Here is an 18,970-nt window from a genome sequence, read left to right on the forward strand (position 1 = left end):
ATCTAAGTGTCTTAAACATCAAAAGTTTTATCAACAGAGCACCCGTTAGAACACACCGAAGCTATGTTTTAAAATACTACATGTGGTGGTGATTGGTGCCGTTGCATTAGAGCAACCCGACTCATTACCGCTGGCACAATTAAGGCCCAATTTCGGGACATAATGGCCGCCAATCTGACCGCACAAAAAGCCCGCGGTTCTTCCGTTCGGAGGAGTTAGAATCGTGCAGGCGTCCTTTACTTAATAACCAACCAAATTCTTCGGTCAGCCTTTCTAGTCTCTACAAATTTAGTTTTCGATTTGCTTGGGTTAGAATCACCTTTGGTGGAATTGTGTCCGCGACGCAATTACTAACGGCCGTCCACGAACTTTCGTCTCGAAACAATGGCGTCGATGGCATCATTACCAAAGATCGGCACACGCTACATAAAACTGTAGAGAACAAGGTAAAACGAATGAGTCGCTGTTAATTTACGAGATACACTTAATCACTAAAATGATGCTCCACGTTTATTTTCGCATTATGGTTGATGCGCTTAGATGGCGCGATAGTCGCACGCAATAGCGAAATTGTTTTTCATGATATGTGTAAAATGCAATTTCCTGTTAGAATTTTATGTTATTAAATATTACGGTCCTTGTCTGTATCAGTGTACAATAATCTAATTTGAACATTATATGCAATACTATTATTATAATACTGCAACGAGTGCATGATACGATTATTCAAAATATATTGTAAATAATTATTACATTTTATATTGTACTTCTATAACATACATAAAATATATATAAAATATACATAAAATTCTTTCATTTATTTATTGCAGCAATAAATCTTGATTACGAATTGTAACATCAAGTTTTAGGTAAGTTGATAATTTTATAATTTACCGCATATAACAGAAAAAGGGGTAGTAAAATTCATCATCTTTGTTACTTTTTTGCATCAGCAAACTTTGCTATATTTTTGTTGCTTGTTTCTCTAGAACAGGAATAAACATCAAAGCAACCAATGTCATCAAACAAAGACGGTACATCATTTGAAATGCTTAAGCAGGTTGAACAGCGCGTGTGGGACGTTTGACATTTGTCATATTGTGCCACCTGCTTAAGACGCCGTATCATGTTGCCTACTTAAACATTTCAAACAACACACTACCTTTATTTGTTTGGGGTACAATGGATCTCATTGCTTTGTGGAATTGCCCTAAATGTAGCAATATATATGTATATCACCTGATTTCTTTAGATGGCGGTTAGATCAAAGAAAATGTAGGAAAAATGGATGACATTTTGTGTCAAACTGCATAGGTATTTTTATGGAGATTAGAGTTAATCAAAATAAATGTTCTTGATGGAAATAAATTTTTCAAGTGGTGTCATTTTTTCTATACAAAAAATACGATAAGAATAACTAATTTACACAAGTAAAATAGAAAACAATTACAAGTAAACTGTAGTAGAATACAAGTAAATTAAATATTTCAGTTGTAGAAAATGACATGTTTTAAGCAGAACAAATAACATTTAAAGGAAAATTACAGATGCTCTTCCGTAAGTCAGAAACACTCAAAATAATTGGTTCTTAATAATGTACGTGATGATTTATTAATAATATAAATTCCGAATTCTATGAGAACAAATATCCTAAAATTTGTGTTAGAACAATAAATTCGAATTTGATACAAATAAATATTCCAAGCTTTCTTTTTTTATAACAATGACCACTGCTTTTGTACTTAGTACATATATAAAATATAAAAGTCACGATATTGTACAAATATTAGTAGATTCTATAATTCGTCATTGTATCAAAATTTGTAGGTTATAAGATTCGCCATTATATCAAAATTTTTAGGTTAAATGCTACATACGAACACATGTAAAGTACGTAATAAAATTAATTTCTCTCGAATTGTATTGTTTAAGTAACCTTTTTGCGAAATTTTCAATTCAAGGGTTGAAAAAGTAAATGATTCATCAGTATTGTCACAAAGTTTTGTAGTGACAGAAAAAATGTTCGAAAAGCACGTAATACATAAAACAAATTCCTTCGGACGCCGTTTGAACTAAATTCGATTGGCGAACGAATCGGTAGTATTGGCGACGAGATATTCGAAAACTAGAGAGCTCGGGGAAGCTGCCACGCAGCCATGAATCGGACAATGGTGGACAATAGGATCGCATCCGATTTTTGCATGCCAATTTCGCACCCGGTATTGTGCCGTAGACAATGTGCCAATAATTACGCTAAACGGCGACCATTCATACGCCCATTCGGCCGGATTCAAACCGCCTTTCCGTATCCATTATCGTCGCGCGGCGCAAATAATCGCTCCGATGCGCGCCGGTTCTAGTTTTTTCAAATGCAGGTGGCATCGATTTTTGATCGATAGTTTTAACTTATGTTTCATTTCGTAAACTATAACTGAATCGTATAATACCTACAAAATTTATTACGGAATATATGAATGTTACGGTGAAGTGATAGAGATTCTTTACCGCGTTGACTGAAGCAATTAATAAAATAATTTTAAGAAAAAAAATACACCGACTTCGAAATGCACTAAAAAGTATAAAATAATTTCTATTTCCTAATGAAGTAATTTCTATTTCATTCAATCATACAATTACGTAACAGATATGAATGAAACCTATTTACTCGTTAGGTAGTATATTAAATACATTTCAACCTTTTCGGAGGCGGTGCAAAATTAAAAGATTTTCTTGAACATGTCAACCTTTGGACAGCCGAACATAGGCAAAGCTTGTATAGTTATTTTTTTTTTATACATATAACTCGACAGCACGTCGCGAAGTAGGTGTTAGTGCGTATAGAATGTAACTGTGGTCTATCTAGCCCTTTGCGAACGGGACGGTTCGAAATGAACCGTACCGTGGGGCCGAGCTCCTACCGCGATAGTCATTAAAAATTGCCAGCGTATATGTATTTCTGCTTAAACGTGGTTTTCGTTCATAGCATTCCAAGTCAAATTCTGGATATATTATATGTACATGCACAGATTTACGTGCATGCACACATGTACGCGTTTCTCGGCTCTATCAGTTGTTTTAGCGGAACGCATAGTTAAGTTTCTCGGCCATAGCCACGCATTTACATGGGACACATATATGCGTTTCTCGGCTCAATTAACTGTTTTTGCCAAACGCATATATGAGTTCTTCGGCCAATTTGATGATTTACGCAGAACGCATATATGCGGCGGTAGTCCGCAAAGGGCTAGATTCATAGAGTATGCGATGGAAAGACTCGATCGCCGCATATACTATAAAGATAGAGCCCATCTGCCGCAAATTTGGTCATTCCCGCGTCGTGGGCTCCGTTTATAGGTTCTTAGATCCATGGCTTCCACATGCGAACGAAGTCAATTCAATTTCATTTATATCAGAAACGTTGCGAAATGAAGATGCAGTCGTTACATTTACGTGTATTACCAGATATATCTATAATGGTACGTATTCTTTCTCAGGATTTATTAATTTCCAATACGCCATACCACAATCAACTGGTTATTGGCAGCAACGTTTACTGAGGTATTTTTAATTTTGCGCCGCCTCCGAAAAAGTTGAAATGTATTTAATATACTACCTAACGAGTAAATAGGTTTCATTCATATCTGTTACGTAATTGTATGATTGAGTGAAATAGAAATTACTTCATTAGGAAATAGAAATTATTTTATACTTTTTAGTGCATTTCGAAGTCGGCGTATTTTTTTTCTTAAAATTATTTTATTTCACACTTTTTAGTGGAATGGGGAGAATTGTATAGGATACTGCGAGATAGTTCTTCCGGGCTTTTTTTGTCTGCGTAAATGCCATGAGCATAATTAAATAAAAGACAACATGAATATTCGTTTTTCAATTTTTTTTGCAACAATAATACTTTGCAATTAAAAAATGAAAAATTTTTTGATAATGGTACCAATGGGGAGTCAGAACCTACCAGATGCAAAAGGTTTCGTTCCGATCGGTCCACCCAGTTAGGCGTAATCGGCGAACATACATAAAAAGAAAAAAATCAGAATACTTGTAGTGCTTTCTGTCTCTGACATGCAACTTTGTATGACAAATGTAAACGACAAACTTTTTTGACAAATGAAATTATAATGAATTTTTAGAAATGTGCAGAAAAAAATGTAGTTTGCCTTATCAGTATTATAATTTTCTGTTATACATTACATTTTTAAATTTGCAATGTAATTTATAATTTAATTCTGAAATCTCAACCTTACTTTGTATTTAAAATATGTGGAATTTTATAATTTTATTTTAAAATTCACAATATAATTTTTAAGTTAATTTAAAAATTTCTAATTTAATTTGTGATATTAAATTTCAAATGATATTGAATTACAGTACAATTAGAATGTAGAGAAATTTAATTGAAATAATATTTTTTCTCTTAGTAATGATATAATTTTCAATATTCTATTTTAATGTATGCAATTAAATTTATGGATTAATTTTGAAATTTACGATTAAATTCATAGCTAAATTCTGAAAAAAATTAAGTTAATTTCGTAATTTACAGTATTACATTTTAAACAAACATTAAGCTACGTTAGATCAAATATAAAATGGTCATATGATCATATGATCAGGAATATAAAATAGACGAATTTTGAACCAGACAGAATATGATAGTTAATAGAGAACATATAAGAGAAAAGAAAATAATTGATGTTGATCGAACGTTGTTAAGAAAATTTTTAATATTTTTGTATTATATCAACTCTATTAACACACATCGAATAAAGTACTAGTGAAATAAAAATGCATATTGTTATATCCGTTAAGGTAACTGACATTTTCTAATTCTGGAACGATAGGTGTTGTTAAGAATTACCATAATCGTTGCTATAATCATAACTATAATCATAATCATTATCGTAAAATTTATTATTGTTACATTTAAGTATACAAAGCCTCTTTAACTTAAGCGCTGATAATTATAAAGATATGCAGTTTATAAGCACATATTGAACTATAAAATTTAGTTGCTTCAATTTGCAAATTTCACTAAGCAATTTGCAGTTTTAAACTTATAACTTTGAAACATAAAATAATAAAGAAGTTTTAGTTCAATATTAATAATAATAGAGAATGAAGACTATTATTTTTTAAATATTTTTGCATTAAGTACAGAACAAGTTGAACTGAGAGAGAAAGATAAGAAAATATAAATTCAGATAATTAATAATGGTAATTTTGTTCAAAATGTTCACGTTTCGAACGATCACGTCAATTTTGCGAACCTTAAGAGGTTATGACAATATGACTGTCGCAAAATGATAGGAAAAGTGTTTTTATATATCTATATTAACTTTCCTCTATAATTGAGAACTGATAGATGTAAAGTAAGTTACAAAATGGCGGAATAGAAGCTTACATATCAGATCGTTTAAATTCAAATTGAAATTTTTAATGTTTAAATTAAATTTACCAGAATATTACTTACACACATAATAATAACGTACTATTGTTAAATTATGTGAATTGCTAAATTATTGTTAAATTATACTAATAAGTCTTACACTTCATTGTATGCATTATACATGTAAATGAATATACATTCAGCATTAATTATTTGTAATTATTCAAGAATTTTCTGCAATGTGTTTCACAAATATATGATTGTACAAGACATTTAATTAATTTCGAAACCAATGTACGAAACTAAATATGGACGAATAGTTGCGAAATAAAATACCATCCCTACGAGTTTTAAAAGCTCTCTAGAGATAAGCTGGGATCTCACATTAAGAGGTGTCTTCATATTGAGCAACTTTGCTCTAGTAATATTTTATTTATTTACGTGATCTGCCTTTATACAAAAAAATGTAATGTACAGAAAGAAGATTTGAAACGTTTCACAATTAATCACTTAGCGTAAATAAAACACACACTAAAATTTAAATAGGCAACGATGAAGAGAAGAAACTACAATTTTTGGAAGAAGAAGTAATGTAATATAATATATAAAACATGTCACATATTACCATAATCAAGAAGAATGTCATATATTAATATTATAGTGAATTAAATTAACATAATTTCTTATTCGACTTGTACATCTAAAGTTCTATTTTACGCACATCGTCAAAATCGCAATCTGTGGCAATTCGCGGTGAAGTGTTAAGAGATAATCGTAAAACGTCAAACAAAAATCCAGCAAAGGAAGCGGCAGCATCACGTAACAGCAAACGAATTCCCATAAAAACTACCGCGTATCTATCGCATCGTCCCGGGCATGTATAGAGCAGCGGGCCGGGCATGCGTTTGAAAAAGAGCGGAAGAGACCCGGCACGGCGTGCAAATCGGATTTCCTTTCGTTAGAGTCGCTTGCTCTTCACAGTTCGTTCAACGATAGCTTCTTCTCGCTCTCTCATCTCGTTATGCGCGTCTCATAGAAGAAAGTCTACAAAAGCGAGACAGCGTAGCGTGTTTACCGTAACAAAACGAAAGAGACAGTTGTGGCCGACTGAGAGGCTGGAGGGGGTGCACATCCCCCTTTAACTCGTAGAAAGAAGGGGCCAGAGGTGTGAGCCACGGTGCAGGGCTAAACCGCTCGTTTATTATGCATCGAAATGCCAGCAACGATGCCACGCGAGTGGACAGGACGTTGTAAACGCTCCGCAAAAATGAAGTAACGGCCGGCGCTGCTCTGAGTGATTCCGCGTCGCTCCGGGCTACAACGCGCTGAAGGGCCCTCCTTCGATATGCGCCTTCCTTTTCGTCGAGGACTAGCCTTTTTTTATTCTCACCGACCCTCCTTCGATCGCTATTACGAATTCTATCGATTATTCCCTGAGATCGTTTCAACGTTGCGTCCTTCTTGTTTGCGAATTCTTTCGTGCCGACCACTTTGGGCGACTGTCGCTAACACACCTCACGATGCAATTTAAATGTCTGAACACAGCCGGAATTTTGAAAAAATTAATTTAATAAGATAATTGTGTTCAAAATTATATTTGACATGTAATAGGAGCAGTGTTTGCATTTGGATGTACATTTGGTGGTATGCTTTTCAGCTAATGGTACATGGTATATATATCCAAATGGTATACATTTGGAGTAGCATTTAGTAGGAGTAGTATGGAGTAGTATTTAGTATTTAGAGATACATTTCGAATAGCATTTGAAAATATGTTTGGAGATATATTTGAATTTCAAGCAAGACTTAGATATACATTTGGAGTAGCATTTGAAGATCTTTTTGGATATACACTTAAAGGTACATTTACAGTAGGTATTTGAAGGTATACTTGGAGTAGCATTTGAATGCACGTTTGGAGATACATTTAGAGATACATTTGGATGTATACTTAGCGTAGCATTGTGCACTTGAAGTAGCATTAGAAGGTACATCTGGAGGTACACCTACTTTGAAGGTACATTTGGAGATACATTTAAAGCAGCATTGAAAAGTACATTTGTTTTAACATTTAGAGATACATTCGCGATAGGATTTGAGAATAGTATTTGAAGATATGTTTGGAGATACATTTGAAGGTACAATTGGAGTAGCATTTGGAAAAATAGTAACATTTTGCAATACATTTGATGACGCGAAGTTACAATTTTGTCTAACGTTTCTAATTAAAGTCATTATTTTAATCTCTTAATCTTTATTAAAATCTGCACCGACCTGTCCAATAGAAAGTGATGCTTTTGTATTCGAGAAATGTTTTATCTTGTCAGTATTAACATCATCTTTATACCAGATTAATCCTTTGTACGAAGCTTAAACTTGCAACATTAATTGGTTGTCAACGATGCAAAATTGCATCGATTACCGTACAACATGTACGTGAACGCTTTAGTAGCACAACACGGCCTACACCTATTCTCGGGGAAAGATAAGTCAACCTATGTACATACCTGAAAAGGTGTGTCGCTACGATGGATAATTACTTCGATTGTCAAGTTAAATAATTGCTGGCTTGAACAAAGAACGGTACCATTAATTAATCACTGACTCACCGTTCTGGAATTTGTACAACGGTCTTCATTCTTCGTATTTCTATCGATGTCACATTTTCGACAGAGGTCTAAAACAGATAGAAATCACAACGCTATAAATTTTATCAAAATTACGTTATTTCGTGAATTTCGTAACAATTATGTTATTTCGTGAATTTTAGCAAAATTACCTTATTTCATGAATTTTGTTATAATCATATTATTTTATGAATTTTATCAAAATTACATTATTTCATGAATTTTATTACAATTATATTATTTCGTAAAATTTATTAAAATTACATTACTTCGTGATTCTTACCAAAATTATATTATTTCGTGATTTCTATAAAAAACTCATTATTTTGTGAATTTCACAAAAATCATATTATTTTGGAAGTTATAAGAATCATATTATTTCGTACATTTCTGTACGAAGTATATAGAAATTAATATTAAATTACTCTTGTATTGTTTACATCAGTAAACATCAAGTAATTCAATTTAACTAATTTATTATTATTTTGAACAAATATAACAATTATGCAAAAACTTCATGAATTCAGAACACGTAACAAATTATTTGTAACCTATGACGTCACCTATCGATGTAAATCGAGTAAATCGTAAATAACCTGTGGAGCTTCGAAAAAGTACAACGTATCATCATTATTAACCCTTTCAACAGTATAGCCGTACATGTAGGTACGACCGGCCCCATTCTGATCAAATAGAATATAAATGCTGACCAATCATCCATCATACCTTCATTTATCATTATTATTTCTTCAAGACCTTAAATCTTGTAATTCTTCGTATCACGCTCTATAAGAAAATGGCGTTTCGCAACTGGGATAGGAACACTAGATTCTTATGTACTGAATTATGAATTTGATTACGTGTTTTATCGTGTGTGCACTTAATTTAAAGTGACATCATTTTACCTTAAATTTAAAAGTTTTTGAACTGTCTAGCTTTAAAGTTTCAAATTAAAACATTTCTGTATTTGTAAATTCGAAAGTTTTGAATTTGAAAATTTCTGAACTTATAAGTTTTAAAGTTCCAAATTAACGAATTTCTGCATTTGCAAACTCTGAAGTTCTAAATTAAAAAATTTCTGAACTTGTATTAAAGTTTCTATATTTACAAGCTTCAAATTTATAAATTTGAATATTTCTGAATTTCAAAGCTTTAAACTTTCAAGTTCACAATTTTATAAATCCGCAAACTCTGACGTTGAAAATATCTAAATTTATGAAGCTTCTAAATTTGATCATTTTATGTATATTATTCCATATAGTATAATTTCCACCCCCCGCCATATTTAAACTTGATCAAATAAATTTTTTTGAAAAGTCCAAAGAATTTAACACCCGGTATAATTCGTTGGCGTACATGTATCGATATAATTCAAGCGGCAGTTACTCGATGAGCGTATTCTATAATTAGTATCGGTGAAGGAATTTTTATTTTCGTTTAAACTTGAACGTCCTTGCCTGGCAGCCCAGCGTCATGGATTCGTATCTTTTTTCTCCACCTCCGGCGCAGCCATGATCTGGCTTGGCTTGATAATAATTATTATCGTCCGCTTATTTTTTCACCTAACGCCGTTCTCATCGTCCTGAATCGACTTCACTGCGCAGTATCCGCAGACGCTAATTTTTCTCAGCCGGGCAGTTAAAAAAAACAAGGATTATAAATAAATTGACTCGCGGTCACTGCGGTATTGTTTAACGGCAAACATCCTCCAATGACCACCTGGTGCTCTCTCCTTTTTTACTACACTTTTTCCTGCTTCTACGAAATTTTAAGAATAATCGGTTAGGTTAGGTTGTAACACTGAATGTATCAAAGCGTTCAAAATGGCCGCTTACAAGTTATTTTAAATTACATAGTTTGTTAGTTTTCTTGAATTGATTCCTAAGTTTTTGCATCTCCTATACTTTTCATTAATGTCATTTGTTTTTTATTGAAATTGTTAGATATGTTTGCAAGGTTATAACGGCCATGTTGATTAAATGAAATATATTTAAATGCTGCTACTTTTAAACGAACTGTAACTCTTTTTAAACGATCCTTATTTAACCCCTAAAGTTTTGTAACCTAGATAGACAGTTGAAGAGTCGAGATTATTTTTTAGGGAGTGGGATACGATATTCAGAAATTTAAGAATTAACACATTATCCATTTTAAATTAGTTACTAAAGTCTGTTATAAATAGTTATTTAAAATACATTCTATTGTTGCAGATAATTAGCTATCCATTAGACAGGTTAACTGTTTTAATAATATAATCTATTTCGATAACATTTCCGCTATTTTAGAACAAAAATTTTTCATCAACCAAATGTTGCATATATCATTATTTTTGCATCGACAATGGTATCAGCGTACCTCGAAGATCCCAGCAAGAAACCCGTAGCGATCTTTTAATAGTTCAAATTCGCGATATTTCCGTTTGATCAAATTTCAGTTTTTCGAAAAGAACAAAAATTGTACAGCTAAACCTGTTAGCAGTCAGCGAACGAGCTATACGTCCGCTGATTATTTTCGGTATTTTTCGCAAACGGCTACGACTAATAGCTCGTGACTGGAAATCTCAAAAAGCGGCCATAAATCCAGGTGAATTTTGTTTTCACGATTTAGTGACCGCTATTTTTAATTCATCCCGCGTAATTTCGAGAGCTTCAGCCTTGAGTGACTCGATGAGATTCATGCTCCGCTAACCGGCCCGGTCAAAACTATTCTCTATGTATTATACGCGCTCATACATTTTCATTTTGAGGACGTGCGACGAAAATGAAACAACGAACATTCTACGAAGCCACGATGGGCTCGTCTCCGGGAATGAACACCGGTACGTGGATACGAGAATAGGCTAAAAAACAAGATAAATGAGAAAAGGTGCGAGAGATGGATAAAAAAAGAGGAGAATAAACAGCAATGTCTTTAAACGTACAGTCGAGAGCAAATCTGATATTCATATGGACAGTATGTTGATCAACGAACGATAGGTCTCTGATCGTTCATCTTTGGGGACATTTCACCATTTGAAGGATGTGGATCATGTTTTGGAGGTACTGGAATATGGAGACCTTGCAATTTGAAGATTTTGGGGTTTCAGATTGGAATTTGGGTACATTAAAATTTAACTTTGTGAATTATAGATGGTGGGATTTGAGGGATATGGAATTTGGGAACATTGAGATTTGAAGGTTTGTGGAATTGAGGAGTATGGGATTTGGAGAGTAAGGGATTTGGGAACATCGAGATTTGAGAGACTTTGGATTTGGAATCTTTGGAATTTGAGGGCTATGGGATTTGGAGACATTGAAATTTACAGATCTTGTAGCTTACAAATTGTGAGATTTGGGGAGATTGAGATTTGGGAAACTTGAGATTTGAAAGTTTGTGGAATTGGGGAGTATCGGATTTGGAAATATTGAGATTTGAGAGTTTTTGGATTTGCAAACTTTCGAATGTGAGGGCTATGGGATTTGGAGACATTGACATTTAAGGACCTTGTAGCTTAGAGATTGTGGGATTTGGGGAGATTGAGATTTGGGAATATTGGGATTTGAAAGTTTGTGGAATTGAGGATGAGATTTGGAAACATTAATATTTAAGAAATTTGGAATTTGAAGATTTCGAGATTTGAGTAATAGAGAATTTGGGGACATAGAGTTGAGGGTTTCTGGATTTGGAGACTTTGGAATTTGAGGGCTATGGGATTTGGAGACATTGAAATTTAAGGACCTTGTAGCTTAGAGATTGTGGGATTTGGGGAGATTGAGATTTGAAAGTTTGTGGAATTGGGGAGTATAGAATTTGGAAATATTGAAATTTGAGAGTTTCTGGATTTGCAAACTTTGGGATTTGAGGGCTATGGGATTTGGAGACATTGAAAATTAAACACCTTCTGGTTTAGAGATTGTGGGATTTGGGGAGATTGAGTTTTGGGAATGTTGAGATTTGAAAGTATGTGAAATTGGGGAGTATGGGTTTTGGAAATATTGAGATTTGTGAGTTTTTGAATTTGTAAACTTTGGAATTTGAGGGCTATGGGATTTGGAGACATTGAAAATTAAACACCTTCTGGTTTAGAGATTGTGGGATTTGGGGAGATTGAGTTTTGGGAATGTTGAGATTTGAAAGTATGTGAAATTGGGGAGTATGGGATTTGGAAATATTGAGATTTGTGAGTTTTTGAATTTGCAAACTTTGGAATTTGAGGGCTATGGGATTTGGAGACATTGAAATTTAAAGACCGTGTAGCTTAGAGATTGTGGGATTTGGGGAGATTGAGATTTGGGAATATTGGGATTTGAAAGTTTGTGGAATTGAGGATGAGATTTGGAAACATTGATATTTAAGAAATTTGGAATTTGAAGATTTCGAGATTTGAGTAATAGAGAATTTGGGGACATAGAGTTGAGGGTTTCTGGATTTGGAGACTTTGGAATTTGAGGGCTATGGGATTTGGAGACTTAAGAACTTTGGATTTTGAAGATTTTGTGACTGATAGCAAATGGAATTTTGAAACTTTAGAGTTTAGGGACATTGGTATTCAGAAATTTTGAAATTTGAAAATTACAAGATTTATAAACACTGGGATATGGAAACTTTAGAACTTAGGAATTGCAATATTTAGGAATATTGGGATTTGGAGACTTTGACATTAGGGTACTTGGGGACTATGAGATTAAGGGCTCAACAATTTGTAGATTCGAAAATTTGGTAACCAGAAGAAGGAATATAGAAGTTAGCTACTCCAGACATTTAAGGATTCTGGTAGTCAGAAGATTAAAAACTTGGAAAATTTTTGAATTTGAGGCTTTGAATACTTGCAAATTTAAGAAAAGTAATGGACTGATGGAAACTTAGCAATTTAAAAATTTGCAAATTTGGTAATTTTGGAATTTAGAAACTTGAAAATTCGATAATGTAGAGATTATGAAAATGGGAGATTTATAATTTTTTTAAATTTGGCAATTTCGAAACTTGAAAATTCGACAGTTCGACAGTTCAAAAATTAGAAAATTAGAAAATTCGAGAATTCGAGAATTCGAGAATTCGAGAATTCGAAAATTTAAACTCGTACATTTGGAAGTCCAAAATATGAAAATTTCAGAATGAAAAAATTATAAAGCTTACTTATATATCCGTATCGGAAAGAAATGTTCGTAGCGATCGAGTATACTAAATTAATAAGCTACTTTAGTTAATTAGAGGCAAAATAAAAGTTTAACGTCTAAAGGCTTACAGATTCTTCTTCCTCCGCTCGTTTTCTATCTTTCTTCCCTTTCTATTTAGTTACCTCACTCTTTTCCTTATTTCCGTTTTTCTCTTTTTAACGTTTCTCGTTTCCCGCTCCCGTCTCTCTTACTTATTTGTGTTTCCCTGTGTTTGTTTAATCAGACATCGGACTCAGTCTTCATTACTAGCACTAATTTATCTGCCTTGTCGTCCAACTCCTTTCAACTTTCTCACTTGGAATGTCTTCGTCTGCCGTATGCAGGAGAAAACAGTGGCGTAACGAAGTAACTGATAGCCTTCGTTTCTGTTCAACACGAAACTGAAATGTTTTATTGTCCTCATTCCCAGTAATTCGATGTAATCCTCCTCGAGTCTGCGTTCCCCGCCTTTTTTTATGAATTTTTTACTTCCTTTTGTTTAAGCCTCATACATTTCAGCAATTTATTTGTAATCTTAGGACATTAATCATCGGGCATGACCAATTCGAATAACCAGAGAATGCAGAAAGTAATCAAAAGTTCAATTTCAGGTATTCAGGAATTTATATCAACATTATTCGACGTGAAGCATAGACAAAATCGTAATTCTTGACTTCACTTTCGTCGGTTCTTTGAAGATTGTAACGGGTACTCGTATGATCGATATTGATTACCAATAATTCGGGACGCTTGACGGGTAGCGAAGTACTGATAATATTGTGGCGATAATATGCGATGATGGGCAAGTTAGAAATTTATGAAATTTAAAATTTGGGAATTTGAGATTTTGGGAGTTTGAGATCTTGAGATCTTTAGAATTAGCGAACTTGTAATCGTGAGATCTTGAGATTTGGAGAACATGACATGTACCAGAGGATTTCGGAATATGGAAATATAAGTATTAGGAGATTTGGAAATTTGGTTGTTTGAGAGTTTTGGAATTTGGAATATTTGAATTTCGAAGTCTTGGAGTTTTGGAATTTTAAATTTTTAGGATGTTGGGATTATGGGATTTTGGAAATTTGGGAATTTGGGAATTCTGGACTTTTCAATTCTTGTGATGAAAGTTTGGAGATCTGGAACTTTTTACTTTCATAGTTTTACAATTTTGGAGTTTTGAAGTTTCAGAGTTTTAGAGTTTTAGAGTTTTAGAGTTTTAGAGTTTTAGAGTTTTAGAGTTTTAGAGTCTTAGAGTTTTAGAGTTTTAGAGTTTTAGAGTTTTAGAGTTTTAGAGTTTTAGAGTTTTAGAGTTTTAGAGTTTTAGAGTTTTAGAGTTTTAGAGCTTTAGAGTTTTAGAGTAAAAAATGTAAAAATTCTACACTTTTGAATTTGGTGTTTTAAAGACTAGGAAATATTTTAATTCAGTAGTGGATGCTTGAATATCATGAAGTTGGATACTTAGTAAGTACCGTATTATTCTTGAATTGCGTTTGAATTAACCCCTCCATAAAATCTTGTTAACGAGTTTTTATTAAACTTTTATTAGTATATTAAAATACTTTTATTAACTTGAAAATGAAAGATTTCTACACTTTTAAATTCTCAAACTTTCAATTTCCGAACATTGTTTTGGTAGATTTGAAATTTAAAACTGAAATAATTAAAAATATTTATATTTCTATATGTTCGTGTTTAAATTTTCAACTTTTCAACTTTGCAATTTTCGAAAGTAGAAAATTTAAAAATCTGCAAATAAAAAAATGTTTAAAATTAATATTTAAATTTTCAAATTTGAAATTTGATATTTCTAAATATTCTACAATTTCATATTTCTAAAATTTCATATCCCTAAATTTCAAGGTTTGACATTTGATATTTCTTAATTTTGAAATTTAAAATTTGGCATCCCTTAATTTCAAAATTTGAAATTTGATATTTCTAAATTTTTAGCTTTAAAACTTCATATCCCTAAATTTCAAGGTTTGATATTTGATTTTTCTAAATTTTTTAATTTAAAATTTCATATCCCTAAATTTCAAGGTTTGATATTTGATATTTCTAAATTTTTTAATTTAAAATTTGGCATCCCTTAATTTCAACATTTGAAATTTGATATTTCTAAACTTTTAGATTTAAAATTTCATATCCCTAAATTTTCAGATTTGAAAATCCCAACTTTCCGATGTCTCGATGGATTTCGTCATTTGGACGTTATTGAAAACCTACCCCTAATAAATCCAGAAATTGAAATTCGATATCTCTACATTAAAAACTTGAAAATCTACCTCTATTTTGCACTTCAACGGATTCTAATGTTCCAACATTACTAGAAACCCGTCCGTAACAAATGCAGAAATTAAACAGCCACCATACTGACATGCTGATCTTTGGGCATAGAGAGGCATCTTTCAACCCTGTCGCTGAAGACAAGGAGAATAGAACGAAGAAACGAAGGCAACTCCCTTCTTACAAGGCCACGTTCAGGCAGATAAGAAAGGCCACAGGGAGGAAATCAAAGAGTAAAAGGGATGGGATGAGACTTGGCAATCCGAATGAACGAACTACACCGCATACAGGGTCTTAGCAGGACTTAACGAATATTGCCGTCGATATCCAGAAGCCCCCTATACGACGCTTCTCATCCCGCCATCGAACTTTCTTTTGTCCCTTCCCTGAAACGCGTTACCGAGGTTCACTGATCGATTCCAAGGTTGCTCAAGTTAATTTAACGTGCACGTTAATTTGCTACCCTGAATTTCGTATTCGAGGTAATTCTGCTCGCTTGCTGATTCAATATCACGGTTTTTATGCCCATTCGCGGTTAACTCGTCTAAAACGTTTGGGAGCTACGTAACGAGTAATTTCAGCTAAAGAGATCAAAAGGTGCAATAAGTAAGAAGTACTTGATACAGGCTCATCAATCAACCTTAATGAAAGTGAATATTTCAAATCAGATTGTTACCAACATGTACCTGTGCCTCTGCTGCAACATTGGTTCTACTTTTGTAAAGATAGGTTGGTCACAAAGTAGAGTACCGTTTTATTTGTATTTCAGTTCAACGAATTTAAGTAGTTTTATTGAGGTAAATATGTAGTTGGTTGGTAGCTTATTTGTATTGTTTATTAAGTTGTGTTATTAATTTTTATAATGGTTTTCTTTATTGAATGACTTATGGTTAGCTACTATTTGTGTAGATACATCGAGATGGATACATCAGTATACGTGCATACGTTATTGGTTTTTCAATGTTCTCAAGATTGACATACGTGGTTGAGAGTACAGTAAGAATTGATAATTTTCACACATCAAAGATATTCAAATTCTAATTTCTAAATTCCCAAACTACTATATTTTTAAATTCATAAGTTAGTAAATCAGCAAATTAACAAATTTATAAACTTTCAAATTCATAAGTCAGTGAGGTTTTACATGTCACGATTTCCAAATTTTCATGATCTAGAATTTCATAAAATCTTAAATTTTTATATTTGTATAATCCTAAATTCATAAATTATAGAATTACACAATACATAAATTTCCAAATACTCAAATGTTTAAATTCCCAACTTTCTAATTTCCCAATTTACCAAATAGGCTGATTTATAAATTTATTAATTATCATAGTCCCATATTTTCAAATACATCAATTCACCAATTTTTGAACATATAATTCTTAACTTTTAAAATTCTCATGTTTATGCAATTTCGAATAAGTCCTAAAATTTTCAAATTCTCAAATTCTCAAACTTTCAAACTTTCAAATTCTCAAATTCTCAAACATTCAAACCTTCAAATTCTCAAATTCTCAAACTTTCAAATTCTCAAATTTTCAAATTCACGAATCCTCAAATTCACAAGTTCTCAAATTTTCAAATTGCAAAATTATCAAATTTTGAACTTCCTACATTCTCTAATTTTTTAATTTTTTAAACTTCCAAATTATCAAAATTCATAATTCCCGAGTACCGAATTCTCAAAATTCCAAACATCAAAAGTCCTCATATTCCCTAAATTCCCTAAACTCCCCAAATTCCTTAAATTCCAATTTTTCAAATTCCTAAATTTCCAACTTTCCAAATTCTCAAATTCTCGAATTCCAGAATCCCAAAATCCTCATATTCCCTAAATTTCTTAAACTTCCCAAATTCCTTAAATTCCTCAAGTATTCCATATTTCTCAAATTCCTAAATTTCCTAATTCCCAAATTCCCAAATTCTCAAATACCCAAATATCCAAATACCCAAATACCCAAATACTCAAATTCCCAAATTCCCAAATTTCCAAATTCCCAAATACCCAAATACCCAAATACCCAAATACCCAAATTCCCAAATTCCCAAATTTCTAAATTCCCAAATTCCCAAATTCCCAAATTCTCAAATTCCCAAATTCTCAAATTCTTAAATTCTCAAATTCCCAAATTCCTAAATTTCTCAATTTCCAAGTTATCAAATTGCCAAATTTACAAATCGCCAAATTTCGAGGCCCTAAATTTCCAAATTCTCCTATTATAAATACCAATATTATCTTGACACACGTATAATCCCTTTTGCACCTAATACATAATTACTATATATGAGTCCATACACTACATCACTATTTACACTACTCTTCTACAGTTTTTCTTCAGAAAGGAACTAATCAAGTATCCAATCGAGTGTATGGTACCACTATAATACATTGAAACATTCTATACAGTTCATTTATTTATGAAGTTATAATATTTATCAGCTGAATAAATAAGTACTTCAATTTTCCCTCGAACACATTTAGCTAAACATTATTCTGTACTTGTCCTGCGTCGTTAAATAAGGAAATCCAAAAAGATTGCCACAGTAAATGCGCTAACAAATCACTTATTTCTTATTCTGCATAATTTTATGTCATACATATGAATCAATCTTTATGATGTAAGTACATCGTTTAAGTCAACTCGATTATCAGACAGCAGTGAACATCATTTCTATTGATTTCTATGTAAATAAATACAGGAGAACTAGCTGTCCGTCACAATGTATAAGTTTCATTCATGAACAATTATATAAGCATTCACTGTAAGCCTTCACTACTTTTTTCACTTTTTGTTCCCTGTGTGAACCTTCATGTAACAAAAAATTAATTAATTTACATGTGTTCACTTATGCTAATAAATAATTTGTAATTCGTATTAGGAACTTCATATATCACTTCAAACATTTTGGAATAAAAAATCTTATTCCAAACGTATATTTATTTAATGACATTATTTCAGAAATTATTAACATCGCAATGAAATTATTTATTTATCTTTCAAAGAGTTATTAAAGCAACATATACACATATGGTTTATTTTTTGCTACATATGTTAGTATTAATTATTATATATAGCAATATGGTATTTAAAATTCAATTTTTAGTTTTCTCAAATTTTGTTCGCAATAACTAAATGTTAAGCTACTATACTTATAATTGTTATTGTAAAAGAAAGTTGTTATAAAAGATTGTTGCTTTAAAAGAAATTTGCATTCTTGTCTTTCAAAAACAAAAAATTCAGTTGCTGATAACAATATCTAATACCCTATTTTATAAGAAAAAAAAACATGTTTTTTTAACCTGACTACATTTCAAACAGCAGATAAGATTAATGTAATATTTTACGAACTAAATTTTTATTGCAATTTCAGAAATTTCATAAAAATTTAGAAAATAAAAGCTTTGAGAACAGTGTATTATTAAATGTTAAATAATAAAAAATTGTACGAAAAAAGAAAAATCAATTTACGGCTGAAAAGCCTATAATGCAGCATTACACGCTTAATGTATCCCC

At 32.1% G+C, this 18,970-nt stretch overlaps 2 long non-coding RNA genes across 3 annotated transcripts in view; one reads left to right on the top strand and one right to left on the bottom strand.

Moving 5' to 3' along the window:
• The window catches only part of LOC143265440 (uncharacterized), a 20,826-nt gene continuing 1,856 nt past the window's right edge, over positions 1–18,970 (top strand). Inside the window, exons 1-3 of one of the 2 annotated variants that reach the window (XR_013039999.1) lie at positions 1–446; positions 831–869; positions 990–1,351. This is a non-coding gene — a long non-coding RNA (uncharacterized LOC143265440). Of the gene's footprint in view, positions 447–830; positions 870–989; positions 1,352–18,970 lie in introns of those variants that run through there. The other variant, XR_013039998.1, reaches the window with a different exon arrangement.
• The window catches only part of LOC143265439 (uncharacterized), a 25,468-nt gene continuing 12,396 nt past the window's right edge, over positions 5,899–18,970 (bottom strand). Inside the window, exons 2-3 of the long non-coding RNA XR_013039997.1 lie at positions 7,909–8,078; positions 5,899–7,407 (exon numbers count right to left, since the gene is read on the bottom strand). This is a non-coding gene — a long non-coding RNA (uncharacterized LOC143265439). The remainder of the gene's footprint in view (positions 7,408–7,908; positions 8,079–18,970) is intronic.

This window comes from Megachile rotundata, chromosome 11 (genome assembly GCF_050947335.1).
Source record: "Megachile rotundata isolate GNS110a chromosome 11, iyMegRotu1, whole genome shotgun sequence".
NCBI classification, from domain to species: Eukaryota; Metazoa; Arthropoda; class Insecta; order Hymenoptera; family Megachilidae; genus Megachile; species Megachile rotundata.